The 8,730-nt window shown below is 52.6% G+C and overlaps 1 pseudogene; it reads left to right on the top strand.

The window, feature by feature from the left end:
• Positions 1 to 7,320: 7,320 nt before the first annotated feature.
• Positions 7,321 to 8,337, top strand: LOC142077137 (olfactory receptor 14C36-like; annotated as a pseudogene).
• The last annotated feature ends 393 nt before the right edge of the window (positions 8,338 to 8,730 follow it).

The following is an 8,730-nucleotide window of genomic DNA, read 5'->3' as shown; positions in this document are numbered from 1 at the left end:
GTTGAGGGCTTTAGCAAATCCTTCCAACCATGTGTGAGCCCAGAAATGGAAAGCCGTTGATGCCTGTGGGTGGAGGAGCAGTCGGTCTGCCCTGGGAATGTGGCTGAAGGCCCCTGCCCAAAGGAGAGGTTTCCAACCTGTGTGCGTGCCTCAGGCTGGGAGATGGGGAATGCCCTCTGCTGTGGGGTGGCTAGACAGTGCTCAGCATGCCCCATGAGCTGACCTTCCTCTCTTCCTTTTCTTCACTCCGCGTACCTGGATGGACCTCAGGAAGCCTTTCGCTTCTTAGAGGCTGGTTCTTCTTCCAGTATCTGCAGTTCAGGAACTTGGCACCAGAGGGCTCATTAACATGCAAAATGCTCTAACAAGCCAAGTCTCCCTGCATAATTCTCCCTAATTCTTCAAGTCTTGTGTGGCTGATTTGAGAGATTCCAGGAGTGTAGCCAAACTGAGAAGATTTCAGTAATAAATAACAATAAAACAGGATTTCTTCTTCTACCAGTTTGCTTTATTTTTCTGCTTACTGAACAAGTGATATCAGCCGTCCCCAATTCCTATTGATCTGAAGTGTCTCCTGATGAAGTCGGAACATGTAGGAAAAGTAAGATCCTTTCTGTATGACACTGTATGGGCAACCTCTACCCCCCACACACCTCCCACACACCTTGCCACTTCTATCATCAGCCACCTAGGACTTGCATCACGCTTTCTCAAATCTAAGCTTTTTCCACTAAATTCTGCAGCTGAAGGTGCATTTGCACCAGTTCCCACCTGTTTTATTTGGAGAACCATCTGCACACAGTCACAGAAGGATGGTTCTTACCTGCCAAGAAAAAAAAAAAGGAAAAGAAAGGGATAGTTCAATAAAAATAAAACACGTTCCTCAGCTGCATATGAAGTCCAAGTTGCCTCCACTGAAGTCCACTTTCCACAGTGGGTAGCCTTAGAGGAAAACCTTCAGCGAGATACATAGGAAGGGACGCATAGGAACATAACTAAGGATTTGGCTAAAGGGACCATCAGGCAGGCTGCAGAAGGTTGAGAAGGGGTCAGTTTATGCAGGATGTGGAAAGATGTGAGAGAGTAGTGAGAGTCAGTGCAGAGGAAAATCAATATTTCTTCTCCTGAACGTAGTATACGGGCTGGAAATGTCCACGTTGGCATCATGGCATCATGACACCCACATTAACTGTGGTGATTTACATGTATGGGACTTTATTTATAAAGGACCCCATCCATGGGTCAGTGACTTGAGACACCACAGCTGTGAGCTGTGACTGCCTTGGGCAGAACTTGTCCTCGCTCCCTGCTTGGTGATGGCACTAACGAGCTATCTGTCAGGCAAATGTGGGCACCAAGTGAGCTCCACCCACCCGAGCCTTGCACAAGGACCTGGATTCAAGGAGGACAGATGTGCCTGAGGGAGGCCTTCCCCTCACGTAGAATTCTTTCCTAAATTGGTATTTTGGGATCCATGAATGCTGAATGGAGAGACGTGGCCATTTCTGGAAGGGGGGATGGAAAGCCCTGCTGGGAAACCTGGCTGCTATCTGTGCAGGTCCAGGGAATCACCCTCCACATGTTGTTCAGGAAGCTGTCCCGAACCAGATACTAACCCTGAGAGTACGGGGTACTTTTCACCCAGGGACACAACCTTTCCTTTTTGCTCTTCCCAGGAAGTTCTCAGTCCAGAACATTGGCTTTCCTCATTGGTCTCCAATGGCACTTGATTTTTATTACTACTGGCATGACCCATCCATCTAGAAGTTGCATTTAGGCAGTCTTGCTCATCCTGTGGGAATCATCATGTAGACATCATAACAGCTTTTCACAGAATCACAGAGCTGCTGGCCCAGGAACATATCCAGAAGACTTTTAAATGTCTCCAAGGGTGAAGACTCCACAACCTCGCTGGGAAACCTGTGCTAGTGCTTGGACACTCTCACAGTAAAAAAAAAGTGTTTCTTGATGTTCATAGGGACCCTCCTGTGTTTCAGCTTGTGCCCATTGCCTCTGGACCTGTCAGTGGGCACCATGAAAAGAGCCTGGCTCCATCCTTTTTGAACCTTGCCTTCAGGTATTTATATACATTGATACGATGCCCCCTGAGCCTTCTCTTCCCCAGGCTGAACAGACCCAGCTCTCCGGGCTTCTCATAGGAGAGATGCTCCAGTCCCTTCATCATCTTCGTGTCCCTTTGTTGTGTCTCTCCAGTATGTCCATGTCTCTCTTGTACTGAGGAGCACAGAACTGGACCCAGTGCTCCAGCTGTGGCCTCACCAGTGCCAAGGAGAGGGGAAGGATCACCTCCCTCGACCTGCTGGCAGTATTTGTATAATACAGCCCAGGATAGCGTTCACCTTCTTTCCCACAAGGGCACATCGCTGGTTCATGTTCAACTTGGTGTCCACCAGGACACCCAGGGCCTTTTCTGCTAAGCTGCTTTCCAGCTGGGAGACCCCCAGCACATGGGGGTCCCCATGTGCATGGACCCCCAGTGCATGGGCTTGTTCCTCCCCAGGGGCAGGACTTTGCACTTCTCCTTGTTGAACTTCATGAGGTTCCTGTCAGCCCATTTCTCCAGCCTGTCGAGGTCCCTCTGGATGGCAACACACCCCTCTGGTGTATCAGCCACTCCTCCCAGTTTGGTGTCATCAGCAAACTGCTGAGGGTACACTCTGCTCCATCATCTGGATCATTCATGAAGATTTTGAGCAGGATTGGACCCAGTTATTGAGGGTACACTGCTAGTTAGTGGCTTCCAACGAGACTACATGTCACTGATCACCACTCTTTGGGCCTAGACTTTCAGCCACTTTTGAATCCACCTCACTGTCTGCTCATCCAGCCCAGACTTCAACAGCTTGTCCATGAGGATCTTACGGCAGACAGTGACAAAAGCATTGCAGAAATCAAGGCAGACAATAACCACTGCTCTCCTCTTGTCTACAAAGGCAATCATGTAATTGGAGAGGGTTATCAGGTCAATCAACAGTCCAGGTTGGAAAGGACCTTGAAATAATTTCTGGTCCAACCTTTCATGGGAAAGGGACCCTAGGTGAGATTAGCTAGCACCCTGTCCAACCACACCTTGAAAACCTCCAGTGATGGGAACTCGACCACGTCCTTGGGAGGTCGTTCCACTCAATGATAGTTCTCACTCTAAACTTATGTCGAGGTGAAACTTCTGCCGGTGTAACTTGTATCCATTGCCCCTTACCTTCTCCATGGGCTCCTTGTGAAGAGAGAGCCTCTGTCCTCTTTGTAGACACCCTTTAAGTACCTTTAAGTTGGCCAAAGGAATGCCCCACCAGTCTCCAAGAAGGTGCCCCCAGATGCTGTCCTGTCTCTAAGAACTACTCCATCACAGCTTTCAGCTACCTGCACATGTCTGGGACCACTTCTGGCACCTCAAATGTCACCAGGTGTTTCATCTGAACAGCTCACTCCTGGCCTCCATCTCCATTAATTAGCAGGGCAGAGGAGACAAGCAGCTCACCTGCAGGTGCCCATTCTGTGCACACCTGAACTGAGGCAAGAGGAATCCCACCTCCTGAGGGTTTGTGGCAGGCATGGGGGGGAGCTGAGTCCCCTTCTAGCCCCAGGACGGCAAACCCAGAGTGAGATGCCTCGATTGACTCAGCTGAATCACTTCCCTCAGTTTGGATAAATTATGTCCCTCCTTGTAACCTTCCTGGTTTCCTACCTAATCCTGGGAAAACAGAAGTTGATTCGCATGCCCAGCTCTGTCTCTGATAGGAGAAATCCGCTGCTGGATATGTGTCTCTCCCCGGCTGAGGGAGGGAACATCAAGGATTGCTTCAGGCTGTGCCCAGCAGGTTCCCTGGAGCCCCAAGGACACCTTAGGGGAGCCCCGAGGGGGCAGAGCAAGTGCTGCCTTGGGCTGGTCCTCTGCTGCGGAGCTGGGCTGGGCTCCTGGGATGGAGGGAGCTCATGGCAAGCGGGCAGCGCTGCAGAGACAGCTCTGCCCAGGAGCAGGGCTGAGGGCACTGCCTGCGGGCAGCGAGGGGAGACAGACGAAACAGAGAGAGGTTAAAGGCAATGAGGAGAGGGAGGGTGCTGAGAGCTCACTGGAGGAGAAATCTTCAAAGACCTCTATGTGGTAAGCCTGTGGGTGCAGAACAGTGAAGCTGCGGTTCCTGGAGGGATCTCCTAAAGCTGGCACATCCAGCAGCTTCTGGGATCACCAGGAGGACTTGCAGAGTTTCTCGAGTGTAGAGGCAGAGGACGGGCTCCCGAGCAGGGCTTCCCTGCCGCACCCTCGGAGGGACAGGGTGTCACAGCTCTCTTTTCCCAGGGCTGGCTGCAGGGGTGTGCAGCTAAGTATATACCCAGGGCTGTCCTTGCGAGCAGGGTCCCTACCCCCCAGGGGCTGTGTGCTGGGGCAGGGACTCTGCCGCCTGCCGGGGTCAGCACTCAGCCTGCCCGGGGAGCTCCCCACAGTGCGGTGATGAGAAGCTGGGGGTGGAAGGAGCGGCCTCCGGCAGGGCAGGGTCCTTCTGCTGTCGAGAGGATAATGCGTGGGTGAGGGCTGCTCACAGCTCCACATCACCCCCAGGACATTTCCTGGGGGACTTTTCAAGAGGACGGTCAAAGGAGGGATTACCATAAAGGTAAAGGGTTTTGCAGGTCTGGGGTCTTTTTTAGTTTCCTACTGTTGGGGGGTGGGGGGAGAGGAAGAAATGGAAAAGGAGCTCTCAAGTTTGAACAAGTCACTGAGACTCCTGGACTGTAACTCTGAGGGATCAGTAGGTCTGCTAGGAGCCTCCTAAAGTGCCTTCAGCCACTCTGCCTATGGGCAGCACCAACATCACCTTCGCTGGACCCATCAGGGTTGTTCTGACCTGCCCCTTTCCACCTGTGGGCATGAACGTGTGCCCAGCCAGTGCCCTGCAAACAGGCAAGTTTCTGTAGAGCTAAGATGAGTGCACAGAGTCTGGGATGGGGGCTGTGAGCACTGGCAGGGAAAAGACATGGGACAGGGAAACACCTCCCCGGAGGAAAATCTCCAGGCAGCAGCTGTACGATAAGGGAATGAGAGGAAACTAAAACCAGAAATGTTGTGGGAGGGGGAATTCGGAAAACTCCATATCATCCCCTCCAACGCAGACCCCTTCCTCTGAGCAAGCCCCCTTGCCTCCTCTCCCACCCAGGGCTCTGCCCTCCGGGCTGTGAGGTCCAAAGCACGAACCACCTCCTCTACAGCCAGAGCTCCAGCAGAGCCGTGGTGCAGCTCTCCAGCACCTTGCCCATTTCCCTCTGAAGTGCACAAAGGCTGAGAGCAGCTGCCCAGCTATGTTGATGTAAGAGGACATTGAGGGGCTGGAGCATGTCCAGAGAAGGGCTACGAAGCTGGTGAAGGGTCTGGAGAACAAGTCTTATGAGGAGCAGCTGAGGGAACTGGGACTGATTAGTGTGGGAAAGGAGGCTGAGGGGAGACCTTATCGCTCTCTACGACTACCTGAAAGGAGGTTGTAGTGAGGTGGGGGTTGGTCTCTTCTGCCAAGTAGTGATAGGACGAGAGGAAATGGCCTCAAGTTGCACCAAGGGAGGTTTAGATTGGACATTAGGAAAAATTTCTTTCCTGAAAGAGTGGTCAGGCCTTGGAACAGGCTGCCCAGGGAAGTGGTGGAGTCACCATCCCTGGAAGTATTTAAAAGACGTGGAGATGAGGCGCTTAGGGACATGGTTTAGTGGGCATGGTGGTGTTGGGTTGACGGTTGGACACGATGATCTTAGAGGTCTTTTCCAGCCTTAATGATTCTATGATTCTATGTCATCCCTTAATGAGATACCATCATTAGGACACTTGTCTATCTCCTTGAGGTGTCCTTCCAAGCTGTGAGCTGCCCTCCAGGATGCAGATCTCCCCATAGCACCTTTGTGTTATCTGAAAGCCCCATGGAGAAGTGCAGAGATGCTATGACTGAAGAAATGCTGTTGGGTTGGTCAACGTGGTCAACGGCGCAATGTCCAGATGGAGGTCGGTGATAAGTGGTGTCCCGCAGGGGTCCATACTGGGACCAGTACTATTTAATATCTTCATCAATGACATAGACAGTGGGATCGAGTGCAGTCTCAGCAAGTTTGCAGATGACACCAAGCTGAGTGGTGCAGTTGACATGCTTGAGGGACGGGATGCCATCCAGAGGGACCTGGACAACCTCGAGAAGTGGGCCCGTGTGAATCTCATGAGGTTCAACAAGGCCAAGTGCAGGGTCCTGATCTGGGTCGGGGCAACCCCCGGTATCAATACAGGCTGGGGGATGAAGGAATTGAGAGCAGCCCCGCCGAGAAGGACTTGGGGGGACGAAAAGCTGGACATGGGCTGACAATGTGCGCTCGCAGCCCAGGCGGCCAACTGTATCCCGGGCTGCATCAAAAGCAGCGTGGCCAGCAGGTCAAGGGAGGTGATTCTGCCCCTCTACTCTGCTCTGGTGAGACCAAACCTGCAATACTGCATCCAGCTCTGGAGCCCTCAGCACAGGAAAGACATGGACCTGTTGGAGCGGGTCCAGAGGAGGCCACGGAAGTGTTCAGGGGGATGGAACACCTCTCCTATGAGGAAAGGCTGAGAGAGTTGGGGTTGTTCAGCCTGGAGAAGAGAAGGCTTCGGGGAGACCTTTCAGTACTTAAAGGGGCTTATAAGAAAGATGGCGGCAAACTTTTTGGCAGGGCCTGTTGTGACAGGACAAGGGGGAATGGTTTTAAACTAAAAGAGGGGAGATTTAGACTAGATATAAGGAAGAAATCTTTTACAATGAGGGTGGTGAAACACTGGCACAGGTTGCCCAGAGAGGTGGTAGATGCCCCATCCCTGGAAACATTCAAGGTCAGGTTGGACGGGGCTCTGAGCAACCTGATCGAGTTGAGGATGTCCCTGCCCACGGCAGGGAGGTTGGACTAGATGGCCTTTAAAGGTCCCTTCCAACCCAAACTATTCTATGATTCTATGAAATGAGCCACGTGTATCCTTGGCTAGAAGTGGGGTGCTGAGACCTTGAGAAGAGGTGAGACGTTTAGTGGTCTGCAGTGAATCCCTCAGCTCTCAGCACGGTCTGGTGGCTTTTCAGAGAAGCATGAGAGTGTGATCTCCCCGCCATCTCAGGTCTGGCACCTGCCCCTACCATTCCCATAAGCCCACTGCTACAGAGCAGGGCTGACTCCTGGGCAGCCAGTCAGTAGAGGCTCTGCTCCTCATGGCACACTCAGCCGGCACCAACCAGAGCTCCAGCCATGGAACTGAAGGAAGGTCTCCTGGAAAAGGCAAAAGGATTGAGTGTAGCAGGAGGTGGATCCATGAGAAATTCCTTTGATTTTCTCCATAAATTCTCACTGCCTTTTTTCTCTTGAACAGGACCCCATGCCCAGAGGCAGCAAATATCCAACAGCAGCTCCATCACCCAGTTCCTCCTCCTGGCGTTCGCAGACGCGCGGGAGCTGCAGCTCTTGCACTTCTGGCTCTTCCTGGGCATCTACCTGGCTGCCCTCCTGGGCAACGGCCTCATCATCACCGCCATAGCCTGCGGCCACTGCCTGCACACCCCCATGTACTTCTTCCTCCTCAACCTCTCCATCCTCGACCTGGGCTCCATCTCCACCACTGTCCCCAAATCCATGGCCAATTCCCTTTGGGACAGCAGGGCCATTTCCTATGCAGGATGTGTTGCCCAGGTCTTTTTCTTTCTCTTCTTGATGGGAGGGGAATATTTTCTTCTCACCATCATGGCCTATGACCGCTACGTTGCCATCTGCAAACCCCTGCACTACGGGACCCTCCTGGGCAGCAGAGCTTGTGTCCACATGGCAGCAGCTGCCTGGGGCAGTGGTTTCCTCTACGCCATGCTGCACACTGCCAATACCTTTTCACTACCCCTCTGCCAAGGCAATGCCATAAACCAGTTCTTCTGTGAAATCCCCCAGATCCTCAAGCTCTCCTGCTCACACTCCTACCTGAGGGAAGCTGGGGTTCTTTTGGTTAGCGCTTTTGTATTTTGCGGGTGTTTTGTTTTCATTGTTCTATCCTATGTGCAGATCTTCAGGGCCGTGCTGAGGATCCCCTCCAAGCAGGGACGGCACAAAGCCTTCTCCACGTGCCTCCCTCACCTGGCCGTGGTCTCACTGTTTATCAGCACGGGCATGTTTTCCAACCTGAAGCCCCCCTCCATCTCCTCGCCAGTTCTGGACCTGGTGGTGGCAGTTCTGTACTCGGTGGTGCCCCCAGCAGTGAACCCCCTCATCTACAGCATGAGGAACCAGGAGCTCAAAGACACACTGAAGACCCTGATTCAATCACTTGTCTTTCAGCAACAATAAGCTGCCCGTGTCTCTTCACAAGGCTTTCCTGTTCATCTCAGGAACATCCTCTGCTTTTGGCATTTGGTTTGTGATAATCATGGTTGTCCAGGAATGTCTGCATCCACTCTGCTTCTCCAGAGGCATGAACCCAGTCTGTCTGACCCAGAGTCCTTTCTACATGTTTGTGGCATGTTGCTCCAGCTGGTCTCCTGTGTTGCATCTCTGTAATAAAAGGGGATTTTCTTAGTGCCAGTGTCTGGAGGTTGGGCTCTTCTTCCAAAGCTGAAGTCAAGAACAGGCTGAAGAGGTTGCCCCTGCAAGGCTGTGTTTCTGTTCTTGGGTTCTCCATGGGCTCAGGGGAGGAGGGAATGGGGCCATGTGTTGGGGAAGGAGGTCTGGGCTGAGCTTTCA

Source organism: Calonectris borealis, unplaced genomic scaffold (genome assembly GCF_964195595.1).
Source record: "Calonectris borealis unplaced genomic scaffold, bCalBor7.hap1.2 HAP1_SCAFFOLD_160, whole genome shotgun sequence".
Lineage (NCBI taxonomy): Eukaryota > Metazoa > Chordata > Aves > Procellariiformes > Procellariidae > Calonectris > Calonectris borealis.
Note: the sequence above shows the minus strand (reverse complement) of the source record. Positions and strands in the feature narration are given on the sequence as shown.